The sequence below is a fragment of the Pteropus medius genome, unplaced genomic scaffold (assembly GCF_902729225.1).
Source record: "Pteropus medius unplaced genomic scaffold, Ma_sr-lr_union100, whole genome shotgun sequence".
Classification (NCBI taxonomy): Eukaryota; Metazoa; Chordata; class Mammalia; order Chiroptera; family Pteropodidae; genus Pteropus; species Pteropus medius.
The window spans coordinates 13,260,876-13,278,674 of NW_024349225.1; positions in this window are offsets into that span (position 1 = coordinate 13,260,876).

Sequence of the window (17,799 nt, forward strand, 5' to 3'; positions counted from 1 at the left end):
CAAGCGTGGCCCCTCCCACGACATTCCCAAGGTCACTCCTCAGCGGGTCAGTCAGCGATCGACTTAGGTCAGCCCGGCTTCTTCTTACCCAGCAGAAACTCGGATTTATGAAACGTATTCTCATGTCGTCGTCATGTAGGGTTTATGCCTGCAGGTCCACTGTCATTAAAGAGTTATGTGCATACATTCTCGTTTCCAGCGCAGGGATTACAAACCCCTAATGACAGTAAATTATTCTCTCCTGTGCCGTATACTACGATTACTCTGTGGAATTTTCTAGGCTGCTCGGTAAGGCTCTGCGGCGCTAATGAAGTGTTATTTATACTACGCACTGATTTTCTGTTTTGTTTTGCTTACGGTTTCTCCTCGTTCCATCTTGTCAGATTTATCATACATTTAGCAGACCTAAGTATGAAAGCCATTTTTCTGTCACTCTTCGAACTTTAAACGAACGAGACTTTATGAAGTGTAATTTTCAATAACAATGAAATATTAGAAACCCCTCCTGGAGTTCCCTGTTCTCTTCCTGCCTGTGTTTCTCCCCCCGGACCCCTCCCGCTTCCCACCAGTGCCCTCTCCAGTTGCTGTTGCCTCCGATAGATGGAAGTGAGTGAGCCTTCAGAAACTTCCAGGGCCCGAAAAGCGGCCTCTTCCTCCGTTATCCAATACCGAGAAATATAGAGCACAGACGAGCGCTCCGTAGGCTACGTACGCAATTAATGAATCAACGACTTAGCTTAATTTGAGGTACTGAGAGGGCTGGAAGTGAGAAGGGGCATCGGACTAGTTTTCTAGAAGATGCCAGTTCTTCTTTGAGGTCGGTCTCCTTCATGCTTATATCTGAAAGGAATCACCTCCAGTCCTTCTCCCTGGAGAGCAAAAGAACATGGACTTTCTAATTAATCGATCTAAATTCAAATCCTCGCTCCGCCACGTGGGGGCTGTGTGATTTGAAGGCCCTTCCAGAGCTTCTAGAAAATGGGTACCAGTAAGTAGGGTCCATAGGAGGAACATACGGGGAAGTAGGTGGAAGGGGCTAACGTCATTCACACGATAAATGCCCAATAGCCGCTCCCTCCCCTCCCCCCTCCTTTCCTCTCCTCGTCCCCATTTCCATCAGTTGTATTAGAACTAGATTTGTTTCTAGAACAATAAGTTTGTTGTAGTTTCCGTAGCGGACACATTTGCTTGCCTTCTCAGCTGCCACCGCCACCACCCGTCTCCCCACCAACCCTCTTCTTTGGCTTGAGAAGGAAGCGGCCCCTCTGATGGCCTTGGGCAGTGGATCGCGATAGCGGTGACCCGTCCTAGTGAACCCATAAACTTGGAAGGTGACTGGATTTAGGCATAAACCTGTGACTCAATACCAGTCAATCGCCCATGCAGAGAACACCGTGGGGACGTTGGGTGGGGGTGGGGGACGGGGGTTCTTACTCACTATGCTCTTGAACATGACCTATCACCGACCGTATGGAGGAGTAGAAAGGTGGACACCCCAGTCACGGATGACATCACTGTGCCCCGCACAGACCCCTCCAGGTGCCCTGCTCCGTCGACCAACATGGGCCTCCGGATTTGTGGGACTTTGGGCCACTACCCTGTATTTGCGGCAGAAATCAGCCAGCTGCTAAAGCCTTCTGCAAAACCCGAGGCAGAGCGCCAGCTTCCTCTGCGTGTGAGCCTGGGCAAGTTCTCCGAACCCGCGAGCCTCGGTTTCCTTTCCTGTGTCGTGGGGACAGTGATTCTACCTGCCCCCGACTGATCAGAGGATTCAGTAAGTGCACGTAGACGAATGCTTGATATGAAGTCCTCGGTCAGTGAGAGTTGCAACGACTCAACAGGTTTCCCAGCTCCTCGGCCCAGGCAGAGGGTTCGGACGAAACCGGCTCTGATCTCTAACGTGAACTTCTGCTCTTCCCGGACAGCTAGATGGCCGCTCGGCCCATCCCCCCCGTCCTCTGTGCATCTGTCCCTGAAGCCACGGGCCCGGACAGAGGTCGGACACCTCGTTACACACACTCACGCATCAAAGGGAGAATGAAGGGGCCAAGTGTCCACGTGACCCGGTTAGGAATCCGTGGCCTCGCTGGAAACCCCGAGGCCCCAGTGGCTTTTTACTATGGGGGAAAGGGATGGGGAAACGGGAACGCTTAATTTCCTTTTGGAAAAGCTCCTTCTGACAGCGTACCCCCAAACTCCCTTCCTCTGAGCTCTCCCTGTAATTAGCCCCATCGGTCCAGTTATTATCGCGAGATCAGGATCTCCCACGTTTTCGGATGTTGACTCTGCTTTTTTCTCAATCCCAAATATTACACAAAACTAGCCTTGTTTCCTTAACCCTCATTAGGATCCTTTCTTAGACTTTAGTGTCTTCCTCGCTTCGCCTGAACGTTCCCTCGACTGTCTCATAACCGGAATCCCAGCTCCCTCCTCCGCTTTAGGCGTATTCTCCATCATCCTGGTTTCCCACAAGTCCACGCGAGAACGCCCCCAAACCTGAAACCTGAATCTTTCCTGTCCGCACCTACGCTCGCTGCCCGTTTGGCTCAGCAGCCAGGCGCAGAACCGATAAAGCCAGCCTCGCCATTTCCCAGGTTTAAAGTATATTTATTGCTTTGGATCACATGGAGAGTCAGCATGGTTTCCAAAAGAACCTTATAGGGTGGCTAGTGGACATCTGTCATTTATTTACGTATCGAATTTGGTTATCCCTGTGTTGGGGAATCTGGCATTACAGAGGTTTGGCGTGGCAAGACCCCCAAAGGCCAGATACCTGGTTTTCCTGGTCCCTGCCTGTTAGGGGGACGGCCATCCTCACGGCATAAAACTACGGCATTGCCATGAAGAAGCAGGGACTGTTTAGAATCTGCTTTGGTGGCCTTACTGGCGGAATGCGGTGGCCCAGCATGGGGGGCCATGGCAGCATTTTCTGGACATTGCAGCCTCCCTTCTCAGACCCTGCTCTCTGGTCATCCCATCAATCTGAGAACTGCCAGGGACCCCCTACCAGTCGAGTCCTTTTGGCTTAAGTTAACCGATCCCTGTTTCTTTTGTTTGCAACTGAAAGCCCCAGAGTGACACATTTTACTCCTATTTCATTATGTCATGGAAATGGCAGGGTCTTTACAGTGAGAGGAACATCAGATCAACTTCTCCCATTTACTTGGTGACAACCTTGGACAATGAAGTCAACACATTTGAGCCTCAGCCTTCACGTCTGAAAGAAAGGAAAAATAACATCCGACCATGTTTTCTATTCTGTCAGTCCCTTCCCATCTTCCTTGGACTATCTAACTCTTATTTATTCTGAGAACTCAGCCAAGTGTCACTCCCTCCAGAAAACTTCTGACTTTTCACTGACTGGGTCAGGCATCTCTTCTAGATTTTCCCATAACTTACATATCCCTACCCACGTGTCCTGCAATGTTGGCCCATTTGTCTGCTCCGTCACTAATCTGTGGACCGTGTCCGTCTTAATTCATCTCTCTGCTCACAACATCTACCATAGTACCTGGCACACGGTAAGTTGTCAATCAGTGTTTATCGACTGAGTGTGGAATGAACATCCCCAGCAGAGAAAACCACACGGAGACAAATCTGGCTGGACATGGAATGTTCAGAGTAAAAATATTTTGCAACTTCACTAATGTCAAAATATCCCGGGCCCTTCCAGAAAGTGATTGCAAAAATATAGATCAAGATATTTAAATTAGAAAACAGGCCAAAGAAAACTTGGTGTGGAGCGTATAAAAGAGATACGAAAATAAAATGTTATGAGTATGTTTAATCTTAAAAAAGGAACCTACCACCTCAGCTCGTTGTGGTCACAGTCATTTTGAATGGATAGTGGGAATTATAAGCTCGGTGCAGATGTGTGTGTGTGTGTGTGGGTGTGTGCACGTGCGCGCGCATGTATACGAGTGATTACGTCTGTATATTCTTCAATGAAATTTTGTGATTAATCATTTGGTAGACAATTGGAATTCCATACACACTGGTATTTTGTCCTAAGCTATTCTCCCAAAAGTCTCACACTCATAGAAATAATATTGGCTCTTTTTTTGACATAACGTTTTGATTACTCTGGCTCCAGCAAGTCTGGGGTTTGTCCTCTATCTGCATGCTTTTTGAGGAAAAAGCTTTTTGGTCATGACAGACCAATATATGCACCTGAAATGTTTTTTGAATAATCTAAGTGTTAGAATATGTGCCAGGAAGAAGGATATAGGAAAAGTTATAGGCGTCAAGACGCAGCAGAGCAGGACGAGCCAGAGTTATTGGGGAAGTCCCCCTGGGCGGGTCACCTTTGCAAGGGATGACAAGGTGGCAGTAGAATGCAAGAACAAGAATACCATTTGGTGACACGGAGCCCAGGAGGGGACCGGTCCTAACATTTTTTTTTTTTAATTATTAACATATATTTTTATTATTAACAAAAAATTGCTCCTTTTCATGTATAGTTCTATGAATTTTAACACAGATTCATGTAACCCCCACCACAGGACACAGAACTGCTCCATCACCCCAAAAAGCTCCTTGTGAGATACGCCTCTCCCCATCCCTAGCTCCTGGCAACCACTGGTCCGTTCATCACTATAGCTTTGTCTTTTGACTCAAGAGTATAATAGTAGAATCACATAGCATGTAATGTTTTGAGACTGGCTTTTTTCAATCAGCGTAATGTCTTTGAGATTCGTTCAACTAACGTATCAATAATTTATTCCTTTTTCATTGCCAAGTAGTATCCCATCGTATGGCTGAGCCTCCATGTGTTTATCCACTCAGCGGTTAAAGCACAGTTGAGCTGTTCTCAGTTTGGGGTGGTTATAAAGAGAGTTGCTATAAACACGCACGTACAGGTTTTCGTGTGAACATACGTTTTCACTTCTCTCAAGGAAAACTCTGGGAGTAGAATTAGTGAGTCTGACGTGAAGTGTCTGTTTAACTTCGTAACAGCTGCTATCCCGTTTCCCAGAGCAGCTGCACCATTAACCCAGTGGCAAAGGGTGTAAAAGGCTTTCTTCATGTGCCCATTTGACATCAATTTATCCTCTTTGATGAAGTGTCTGTCCAAGCCATTTGTCCACTTTTAAATTAGGTTGGTTGTTGACTGTTGACTTTAGAGAGTTCTTTATATATTCTGGATACATGTCCTTTGTCAAATATGTGACGTGCAGATAGTTCCTTCTAGTCTTTATATTCTCTTAACAAGCCTTTTGCAGGGTAAGTGGTTCAAATTTTGATGAAGTCAGTTTATCAGTTTTTTTAAATGGATTGTGAATTTAGGATAATGTCTAAGAATCCATTGCCTAATCCCAGGTCACAGAGATTTTCTTCTACATTTTATTCTGAAATTCTAAAGTTTTACCTTCTACTTTTCAATCTATAAACCAATTTGAGTTCATATTTGTAAAAGGGATGAGGCTAACGTTGAAGTTTATTACTTTTCGCACGTGGATGTTTAATTATCAAAAAGTCTATCCATTTCTTCATTGAATTGCCATTGGACTTGAGTCCAAAAGCCTAAGAGCCAGGAATGCCAGCGCCTGAGGGCATGAGAGGATGGACAGCTCAGCTCAAGCAGAGAATGCAAGTTCCCCCTTCCTCTGCCTTTTCGTTGTGTTTGGGCCCTCAAAAGATTGGGTGCCGCTACCCACCTGAGGAGTGTCACCTGCTCCATTCCTCAATTCGAATTCTAATCTCTTCTGGGAACATCTCCCAGAAACATCCACAAATATCTTCACCAGCTAACTGGGTGTTTCTTAGCCCCATCGAGTCAACACATAAAATTGGCCATCACCCTACATTTTCTTCCGGTGCTGCCAGTGCTTCCTAGGCTTTTGACGCAATTTCTTAAAAGCCCAAAGTTTTCCAAGTTCTGAGGTGGTCAGCAAAGTGAGGCAGAAGCTTTCCTTGTTTTCCTCTGTCAGACAGACCCGGAAGCAGCTTCTTCTTGTGTCCCAGAGTTCTGTAAAGAGTTTAGTGAACAGCTTTTCCAGTTTTCATGCTCTACTTAGCTTTCGGGCTGAAGTCGTCGGGGACGGGGCTGGGAGACAGTTTCGACTGATGGATGCCCAACTCTATGTAGAATCTTTCTCCCTTTACAATAATTGAGTTTTTATTATTTGGTCAATGATAAAAACTTGGATCCTTCCTCCCTGAGGATGGGTTTTCTTCCTGAAGTCTCCTCATTTCCCTGTAAACCAGCATATGCCGATGTCACCCCTCCATTTCCCCAGACATGTACCAGAAGAGTCCAAAGTACCCACGCGAGCAGGCTTCTGGCAAATCCCTCCCATCAGCTTGCAAATTATTTTGGACTTCTACTTAGACTCGAGCTAAGATATCCCCACCCCTCAAAACGATTTCATGTAACATAATGCCTGAGGCATCTCTGGGAGAAAAATATTCATACTATCAACTCTATAGGCAAGAGGGCTGAGGTTCTAACTCATTAAGTAACGTGCCCGAGGGATTCCTAGATTTAAGATTTAAATGCAGATCACGTGACTCCAAATACTATTACTGTTCCCATCAAACGTTAAACGAAGGCTTAGAAGTCATCCCCAGTGATCTTCTGCCAACCTGTCCACCAATGCAAGTGCATTCCACCAGTCGTTGAAGCCCCCCTTTGCATGTGACCTGTGGCGAAGGCAGAGCAGCTTCTGAAAACAAGCCGGCTTGAATCAATGAATTTTTATACAGCAAAGAAATTAAGGCCAGAGACACCTAACTGAGCCACAGAGAACCTTATCTGAATTCTACCCTTTTAACTTCCTTAGGTGGATTTCTTAAACTCTCTAAGCATCACTTTCCTATGTACGAAATTGGGATAATAACTACCCCCTTTGACTTGTTAAGAGCATACAGTTTTTAATTTTATCCCTAACATGTAACACTTCCCCCAATAAATGGCAATTGCTGTCGATGCATTAATTAGTTATTATTCTATTGTGAACACATTAAGTGTATATTTGAGCGTATTTGGCAAATTGTATTCCGTATATTTTTTTCTTTTATGATCAAGAACACATGATCTTGGGTAATGCGTTTCCACAGTCGAAGCGGCCTCCAACATTTGCAATTAAATCAGTTTTGCAAACTGCACTCAGGATAGCTCCAAACTGGACGGCAGGGCAGGGGTCAGGAAGAGAGTTTCCACAAAGAAATGAATTAAAATCTGGTTAGGATTTATGCCGTTCAGAGTAGATTGAAAATGATAGAGGCTTAAATTTCAGCCATCTTTACTGCAAAGAAATATATGAAGCAAAGTTCATTTGAGATCCATTTTCATTTTAAGGGGTTATTTTAAAAATTTCATTATTAGCGTTCTCACTCTGCTGCTGGGAAGGAAAATAAAACCATCAGCCTTGCCCCTCAGAATCGGCTGCTTATTCTCTTTCGGTAAATGCTCTAAGTGAAGATTTTCCCCAAGGCACATTTTCTTTCTTTCTTTTTTCTTCTTCTTCTATTTTTCTGGGGAAGGAAACAACATATTAAGAAACAAAATACGCCTTTTCCCAATAGTCATACTTAGTGACTATAGTCATTACAGAAAGATATGTTGGAAATCAACCTGAAAAGAATTGATCGGGCACACTTTTTCTACATTGAACAATATGGTGAATTTAGATAGATATAATGTGAAGCATTCATTGTCTAGTTAAGACAGGACCGAAACACACAAGGCCATAAGAAAAGCAGCTTCGCAATTAAGCACCAAAGGTGAAACATATAAGTAAACGAAATGATGGCGTCAGATCTCTAGAAGCCACAGAACCGTTCGCTGACCAAGTGCAACGAAACACACTCATGATGCTGTGTTTCCCACGGGGGAAGATGTAATCCAAAGGGACAGTCTGTCAGGTCACGGAAGTCTGAGGAACAACTGGTTGCATCACGCAGGGATCAGGTGACAATGCCAAGTGGATAACAGATACATTTCCACTGACGACATCTTATCGCGTTCATTCCGTGTCATCTATTGTGTAGATGTTTCTTCCAGGAACTTTAGAAGGTAGTAAGGACACAGTGCCTGAGCAGGAGAGATGAGTCCCAAACTCTCGTGGAGCTTATATAAACAATGCATCAGAAAGTGATGAGAGCTATGAAGGGCCTTGTTACTAAAAAAAAAAAACAATAATCGAGGGGAGGAAGATGATCAGGGCGCCTTCTCTGAGCAGGCGGCGGATGTTCTGCTGAGAACCGGATGACAGAAGAAGCCAGCCCAGCAACGATCTGGACAAGCACTACGGGCAAGGTGAACGGCTAATGAGTCTGGCGTGGTGGTGGCCCCGGAAACGAGCCGGTGTGGGTTTCACGTAGAGAGCGAGGAGCTGAAGACAGAGCAGGAACCGCGTCACCCAAGCCTTTGTCAGGTGAAATAAATCATTTTAAGCGTGATAAGGCCTTGGGCATTGGGCGAGGCCCTGATGTAATTAATATTTCTAAACGATTACTCTGGCAGATGTGTGAAGAATGAATTAGAGGTGGACACAAGCGAAGCCAAAGCTTAGAGTGACTTGGACCAGGATGCCGGAGAGTCGGATGAATGAGTGGTGAACACGTACTGGCACTCAGATACATAAAGAATCGAGGATAATGAAGAGATGTGGAACCTGGGTGACAGGCGCTGGAAGGGTTCTGTGAAGGATGGGTTTCATCAGGGTGGGAAGCCAGTCGTGTTTGGGATGTGTTAAAGCAGAAGTGGTGATGAAGTATACATTCCCAAGAGTCCGTGGAATACGAGACTGAAACTGAGAAAAACTAAGGAAAAATGGAACTGGTTGTTTGGAAACCACTGTAATGAATGCGATGGTAGAATCGGAAGAGGGAAAAAGTATTAAGGGGCAAGAGGAGTCAAGGAGATCTCCTTAAGGATAGTTTTGGACCATTTAATAAAGACTGTTGTATTTCAGTTAAAGCTACAGTCTCGTTTCTCTAGCAGGTGAGAGCTGCACCTGTGTAAGCCGAGGAGGCCGAGCTGACCTCGGAAAGGTTACCTGTCCTTTGTCACCTTTACCCCAGTCTAGGAGACAACGCGATCGTATCGCTCCCCAGTTTACGTCAAAGATGTCAGGTGTCCAGTCCCCCTCCATGAGATGTCGAATTCTTTAACGTTTAGTTGTGTATTTCATTCATCTTTACATACTCTGAATTTTCTCACCGAGGGACTTGCATGTATTAGCACACAAGAAATATGTGTTGACTTAAATGGACACAGGCCGTTTCCAACGTGTTTACTTGTCTTTACATGACTAACACCCGTCTTTCTCCTTGTCACAGTATAAGACCACAGGCCTCCTACTTCCTTACTCCCCCAAAACACTGGCCACTCTTTGTGTGGATAGTTCTCCCTCTGGGCTGCAAACCTAGGCTATTTTGTGACCTGACTTGCATGGCTAAAGAGAATCTTGTGAGGAATATATGTGATTGTGATGGGGATCTTTAAAACACGTGGGCCTGGACAATACAGAAGAGGAATTAAGCCCAAATGAAAGTCAGGACACTCACACTAAACCAGGCGATATCGGTAACTCAAGATTCTTACGTACACGGAGTCAAGAAAAAGTCAAAGATGCTACAAACATAACAGTGGATGCAAAATCTGAGTGACTCTAAAGACTTGGGCTTGTGACTTGGGCTTGTGATGACTACTAGGGACAAATAAATCCAAGACATGTTCAGAAATCTGTCCATGGCTATTAGAGGTGGTACACCTGATAAGATATAAAATTAAGGTATTTGCAAGAGACATCCAATACCCGCCATGAAATTCAGAGATCTGGATGCCAATGGAAGCGGCCCCCAAAATGTCACCCCAAAGCACAAGCGACCCAAATCCCTAGGCCTCTGAAGAAGCCGTTCTTGCCTCTTGGATCCCTTCTACATTCACCCCCATTCGGTCCTAGCTTACGCCTCCCTGGGGGACCTTCCCGTGATGAGTCAGAGAAGAACCTCTTCCTCCCTCTTGCAGACGTGGCCTCTGAGAGAGAGGATGCTGAACAGTTACCCACTTCTTCCTAAACCCGAGAAGGCCCGGGGGTTCGAGTCAAAATCAGCCCAGCGGTCACTGTGGGTGTAATGGAGCATCACGTGGCCTCCATTACATGGTGTGTTGGACACCATGCTCCCGTCTCATTGTAAAATGGGTTTTTCCCGGACGATATTTGGCTTAACCTTTCCCGTTTCTCCACTCCAGGAGTAGTTTATCTCCCAAAGAAAACAAATGACGCTGTCGGAAAGTGTATTCTAATAAGTTAGCTTGAATTTATTGCTCCGAAGGCCCTAGACCTTCCTCCTTCATGGGCATCAGCACCCACATCCCTCCTGGATCATGCTTCACCAGGCAGAGTCGGAGCTCTCAGTGTTCCTCAGCCCCACGCCCAATCCTTCAATCATTGCTCTTTACCTACATTCTCCACCAATCACCAGCATCTCGGTCGCGTTGAGGGCCCCAGTGCTTAAACCTCTCATCGCAGGGCCTCGTTGCAAGGCCCCTGTTTCTTTCCTAAAACTCAGCAATGCCTTCATGATGTTCAAATGCCGACTTAAGTTTCTGTCTAATGTAACCCCTGGATGGTTTCCATAACTTACATTTCTTGCTGGATAACGGGATAGAGGGGGCGTTGCTCTACCGTAATGCTTGAGAAGAGGAGGTCCTGCCGTACCTCTCCAGCTCCTTCCCAGTTCTGCTTTGTTCATTTATTCGGTGAGTTCACATCTTTTCTCTGTAGCTTTGAGATATCCCTGAGACTCTTCCCTGAGCAGTGCCGTTGGTGCATTGGTTTGGTTCTTTAATCCAATTTCAGCCTGTGTCGGTTGACACAGCCAAGTTGAACTTCATCTTGAAGACAAAGCCTTCTCGACTGGGACGGACACTTGACAGTTTATCAGTGCACCAGTACTCTTGGAATTCCCCGAGCTGCGACTTCTCCCACTTAAACCATATCCCTGATTGCTCAGAGCTCGTTCCTTTGATTGGCAATACTCCCTACTGTGACATTATCCCTTAGGTTTGCTTTGCTTGGCAGAAGCTCTCACAGTATTTGACACCGTATAATCACTAATTTAAAAATTACAGTCAGAGATGACACACGAGGATTTGAATTTTGTAGCAGCAACTACAGTCATTAGCTTAGATCTTTGTTTCTCTTGGAATTCATCTAGTTATAAATATTCTGACCCAAAACTTAAAAACAAAGAGAAAAACATTCTCTGTGGTATTCTTCGCTTACTAACAGATAAATGTTCGTTTTAAAGTGTAAGTTGAATAATAGCGACCAAGCCAACAGGGGAATGCGATCTAAACACTCAAGGAAAATAAAAGCCAAGTGTGACCAGCTTGTTATTTGAGACGGTGAGAACCAAGGTTGTGCCAAATCGAGATTCTTACTAATCCTTACCACATACCTGACACCAGAATAAGTCACTCAGAAAGAGTCTAGCCAACACCGTGACTTTCTCTAAACATTCCCTCCAAGCATCCTTTAGTGGAAGTTTAAATTTCACATCTTCGGGCTAAAATGAAATTCCTTAAATCTTTCCTTGCGTGACTTGTTTTGAAACACAATAAGCTTTCTCCTGATTGACCAAAATAATTACGCCTGTGTGCAGTTTCCAAGATTTAACTTGGGAGTAACTCTTAGCAGGACGAAATGTCTAGCGCTGTTCTTTGCTAGGCATAAAGAAGTGAGGGTGGGCATGTGCTCTTAGAAGGTTTTGAAGGGAATTCAGTGTTTTGGGCGCTGACCGCCCCGCCACCCCCTGAATACCTGCCTCCATCATCGCGAGTTTCAAATCGCTAGTTTGAGCAACGCCCGAGCCCCCCTGTACCCCAGTAGGAATGTTTCGTTGCCTTCTTGCCTTCTTTCCTATTTCCAGATATTTTCTATATTTTATATTTTCTCCTAAGGTTTTTTCCGTATGTTTTTAAAAAATAACTTTTCAATGTCTCTAGCATTTGTTTGGCTGGATGATAGAAGGTGAGAATCTAATTTTTCCCTCAATAGTCAATTTCAACACCATCCTATCTCTCATTGAATAGTATTTTTACTATAGGTATAGAGATTTTTAAAAACAAAAATCGATAGAGTAATCAGGTATCTAAGTGACCTACTAACTTATGTCAATCAAAGCCTTTACTAATAAAATAATCTATACAAATACCTATTGGCAAAAGGATGGTTGAAGAGATAGTCGCTAAAGCTACTTATAAAGTGTATGCAGTGTTTTATTATTGTGAAATCGTTTTAAAAATAAGAAAGCCCGATTGACCCTCCTCTCTCCATTAAATAAACATACTTCTCACCCCCTACTCATATATCTACAACCGTAAACCGTCCACAGCCTGACACCCTCCGCAGACCTCCACTTTCATTCCCCAAAGCTTTGTTTCCTGTTAAAATTCTTCGAGGAGGCCCTTTACTTCACGTTGTTTTAACCCATCTATGACGGGAAGGCAAGGAGTGGCTTTGGAGTTGGACAGACCCAGATTTAGACCCTGGCTTGTTTACTTTGTCATCGGTGGCTTTGGGCAAGTCACACGGCCACCCGGGACCTTACTTTCCATGGCTCTCCGTTGGGGATCTCTGAGACCTAAGGAGCATAGCACTACGTAAATGCACTTCTCTGTGACAGGAAGCCATGCTTATTTTCCGTTGCATGAGTTTGCTTGCCCCACAGGCTGCAGACTCCTGAGCTGGGATGATGGCAGAGGTAGACAATAAGCATAGACTACTCAGAGATCCTGGAGCTGGAGGTACATGCAGTTGGGGTTGTGCATCTTTGAAGAGAAGATGAATGCGTTTTCATTGTGGAACATTGACGTGATGTTAGACCAAGGCATTATTGAAAGGACATGTATGAGAATAAAAAGTGTAGATCCTTAGATCACCGAAGGCATGGAGTATGTGCAGGTTTGTCAGGGTTTGTTTTTTTTTTTCACGTGGTCTCTGCCGTCCGTCCTTTTCCTAATAACACTCTTCCACAGTGTGATGGAACCGTGAAAAAAGATGCTCTCTTCTCCTCTAGCTGGAAGATAAGCAAAGAATCTAAATTAGGTCATTTGGATCTGAACTTTCTAGAATTTACATCTTGAGCACATGAGCAAAGGCCGTAAACTGACTATTATGCTTGGAGAGGCCAGGATGCTAGAACCGTCCATCTCTTCTGTTGCGTGGGAGTCCGGACTGCCCGGGTTTCTGCTCTTCCTGAGTCCTGTTCTGCAGCATCCCATCTGATTCACGAGTGTCCCCACATGCTCCCGATGAGTTTGAGTCAGCCAGGGTCAGTGTCTACACCCTGCAACAAAGAACCTGAGCTAATAGAATCCTCACTTGACAGATGTGGAAGCTGAAGCGTCAGAAGTTAATGTGTACAGGGGTTCCCCAGTTCGTAACCAACCAGACAGCTGGATGTCAGCTCTGGCCTCCGGCTTCCGCTAGCCCGTGCCTCACATGTCATGTCTTAGAAATACTCCGTTTCTTTCCTCTGTCTCCCTCTCTACTGGATGCTTTTCTAAAGTTCAGGTTTCTCCTATTTTTAAAACCAAAAACAAATCTCTCAACCTAATATTCTCCTCCAGCTAGGAACCTTTCTCTTTCTTCCTGTTCGTATGTTTGGGTTCTTAACTCTATTTGGAATTGATCTTGTGTATGGCTTGAGGTAGGGCTACAATTTTATTCTTCTCTCATATGAATTATAACTGTCCCAGCTCCATTTATTAAATCGTTTCTCCTTTCCCGTGTAATTTGTCATGCCACCTCTGTCATGTATCCAAAGTCCATAGAGACATATCCTATTTTGTGAGTTGTCTGATTTGTTCTATCGATTAGTCCGTTCATACACCATACTTTTTTAACTTTAACTTTTTGATCTTTATATTTAGACTCACAAGTATTTTCTGCCTTTCTTTTCTTTTCAAAAACAAATCGGCCATTCTTTGCCCTTTGCTGTTTTACATAAATTTTAGAATCAACCTGCCAAAAAATCCTGTTGAGATTAATTTTTTCCTTTGAGAATACAGAGCTTATTTGTCTCTATTTATAACTGTTATACACTTAAGTTATTTCATCTGGAACATTTTGATAAAATTTTCATCACTATCCATCACTAATTTCTTAGGACAGTTTTCTAGACAACAAACCATTAAACGGAAAAACGTTCTCTCCCACACCCCACAATGTGTTATGAAAAAATTTAAGAGTGCAGAATAGGTCGAAAAAATAATAAAATACATTTCATGCATCATACAACTAGACAGAACAACTGTTAACATTTTGCCATTTCAAAGTAAGATGCAGACACTGTGACACTCCTAAAAATTAAGATATCCATGCGGCTCTTAAAAATAAGCAAAATTTCCTTTATAGCATAACACTATTATTGCCCTAGATAAATGAACCATAAATTCCTAATATAACTTAAAACCAGTCCATGTTTAAACATTCCCCGGTTGTCTACAAAATATCTTAATTTGCTGAAGGTTTTTCATGAACAGAAATCCAACTGAAGTTTCCCCATCTTTTGGTTGTAGATCTTTTTAGTCTCCATTAATTGAGAACAGTCCCAATACTTGTTTTCTTTTTAATAACATTGAATTTTGAAGCAACTGGGCCCGTTGTCTTGTAAACCTCCTACCATATGAATTTGTCCGACTGATTTCTTCCATCTGGATGATAATTCTCTTGCTTCTTTTATCTCCTGTATTCCTATAAACTGGAAGTTGCGTTTGAAGAAGTAATTATCTTCAGGTTAAACATGTTCAATAAGAGTATTTTACGAAGGATGCTGTGCACTTCATATTATCTTACATCAGGTAGCATATAAAGTCGGATCGGCTTGTTGTTGATGATGCCAAACTTGATTAGGATGATAAGAGATCTTTCTATTGTAAAGTTAATTTTTTTAATCATTACAATTAAAAAGCTAAACGTAGGAGATAGTTTGGCCCCCCATGAATAGAGCGTTTCTTTTTCAGCTTTATTGATGTATAATTGACAAAAAAGTTGTAAGATATTTAAAGGGTACAAAGTGAAGATTTGATACACATATATATTGTGACAAGATTCTCGCCGTCAAGTCACTTAACATGTCCATCACCTTATATGTTTACTTTTTTTTTTTTAATGAAAACACAAGTTCTACTCTCTTAGCAAATTTCAATTAAACGAGACACTATTATCAATTATAGTCACCATGGTATACATTATATTTTCACTCCTTATTCATTTTATAACTAAAGATTTAGATCTTTTTTTCAGCTTTTCCTTATTTCCCCCACCATCCAGCCCCTGGCAATAACCATTCTATTCACTATTTTTCTGGGTTCGACTTTTTTTTTTCTTTCTCTGGCTCATTTCACTTAGCATAATGCCCTTCGGGTTCATCTATCCGGTCACAAACGTCAGATTTTTCCTTCCTTTTTTAAGGCTGAATAATAGTCCATTGTATTTATATACACTACATTTTCTTTACTCATTCATCTGTCCACAGACACTTAGGTTGTTTCTGTACCTTGGCTATTATGAATAATGCTACAATGAGCTGGGAGCACAGGTATCTCTCCCAGGTAATGATTTTATTTCCTTTGCATTTATATTCTGAAGAGAGATTGCTGGGTCACATGGTAGTTCTATTTCTAATTTCTTGAGGAACTGCCATACTGTTTTCTATAGTGTCTGTAACAATTTACATTCCAACCAACAGTGCACGAGGGGTCCCTTTTCTCCACATCCTCTCCAGCATTTGTTATCTCTTGCCTTTTGGCGATAGAAATTCTAACAGGTGTGAGGTCATATCTCACTGTGGTTTTGATTCGTATTTCTCTGATGATTAGTGATGTTAAGCACATTGACATGTACTCATTGGCCATTTGAACGTCTTCTTTAGAAAGATAGGTTCTTTGCCCACTTTTAAATCGAGTTATTAGGTTTATCCTATCGAGTTATATGAGTTCCATGTATTTTTAGATATCAATCCTTTATTGGATGTGCGGTTTGCAAATAATTTCTTCCATTCTCCAGCTTGCCTTTGCCTTTTGTCGATAGTTTATTTTGCTGTGCAGAAATGTTTAGGTCCAAAGTAGTCCCGCTTGTTTGTTTTGCTTTTGTTGCCTTTGCTGTTGGTGTCAAATCCGAGAAAAAATCATTGCCGAGACGAATGGTGAGGACATTACTTCCTGTGTTTTCTGCTAGGAGTTTTAATCTCCCCTCACTCTAAACATGTTCCCCTTCCTTTTACAGTTTCGCTTTTCACGTCTATGCTAATGATTCTCAAATCGTTTTCCAAATCAAGATCTTTTATCCACATCTGAAGTTATATATCTAACTGCTGATTGAACATTTCTATTTTATGGTCTAATGACACCCCAAACGCATCATGTCCCCAAATAAATTTATTACCATCTAAGCCATCACCCTTCCAAATCCTATCATCCTCTTAAGCACTGCTATCAATGATTTATCACCAAGCATAGTTATCCAGGCCCCAACATGGCGATCCTTCCTGCCTCTTCCCCGTCTCTCTTCCTCAATGTCCTGGTCATTCTACTTCTGCTATCTGTCGACTGTGTCCACTTACTTAAACTATGATTAGTTACCTTAGTTCACGTCTTTATCATCTCTCACCTGGATTATATCGCAGCCTTTTATCTTCCTGCCCACGACAACACAAAGAAATTGCTATTGTACCATTCTATAGATGACATTCTGAGACATAGTTACAGTTAGCCACTCCCACAATGTTCCACAGCTCGTAAGCCCAACTGGGATCTGAACCCAGGCAGTCTACCTGAAAAATGCTTTTGTTTTGAGAACTTTTATGTGCGAATGCTCTTGCCGCTCTTTGATTTATCTTCCAATCTTTGCTATATTTACATACGTAAATATGGAATCTAGTCCATTTAGACGCTACAAAGCCAACTCGGAATTACCTTTACCCTTTGAAACCCAAAGCACAAAGACTAATACCTATTCTTATTATAAGGTAGAGTGATGCCTCCACATTCTTTTCCATAAATCTGAGCAAGCATGCATATAGCACTGAATTTCCTTCCTAAGTTTCAGGACTGACTACGTAATACGCAGGGACCAGTGCAAAACGAAAATGCAAGGCCCCTTGTTAAAACATCATTAAGCCTTTCAAGGTGTCGACAGCAGAGCATTAACCAGGAGTGGGGCCCTTCTAAACCCAGGGCCCTTCGCAACTGCACAGGAAGCTCCCCCACTAAGCCAGCCTTGCCACGTCACCTTCCTAGGTCACCGTGGACACCGGTCCCGTCTACAGTCGACAATCGCTTGACGACAATGCATCTCAGCTTTTCGGTATGTAAGACTGAAAATTCTGTCCTCCACTTTAAAACACCACCTTTAAGTTCTTGAAGATAACAGCCCTCTCTGCCATCATCGCGGATGACATGTAGCACACACGACGCTCCCTGTGTGTGACATCCACCGAAACACCTACTTCACAACTCTGCGTGGTAGAAATAAGTGTTCCTATTTTGCAAATGAATAGACAGACCTAGAGCGATTAAGTAATATCTATAAGGTCACTTAGCGAGTAAATTTGAGGAGCTACTGGCTAAGCCCAGAGCCACCTGCCTCCAAAGCCCACGGTTTTTCCTTCATATCAATTACTTCTTTTGTGGTAATGGAAAAAAGCACAATCGGTCATGGACTAAGAAGTTGGATTACGAGACATTTCATGTTTGCCCGAAGCAAATAAAACCTTTCTCATATTTTCTCTGTGTCTTCCCTGTTGATTCCAGATTCTTTGATCACGGGCATGTATACCCAG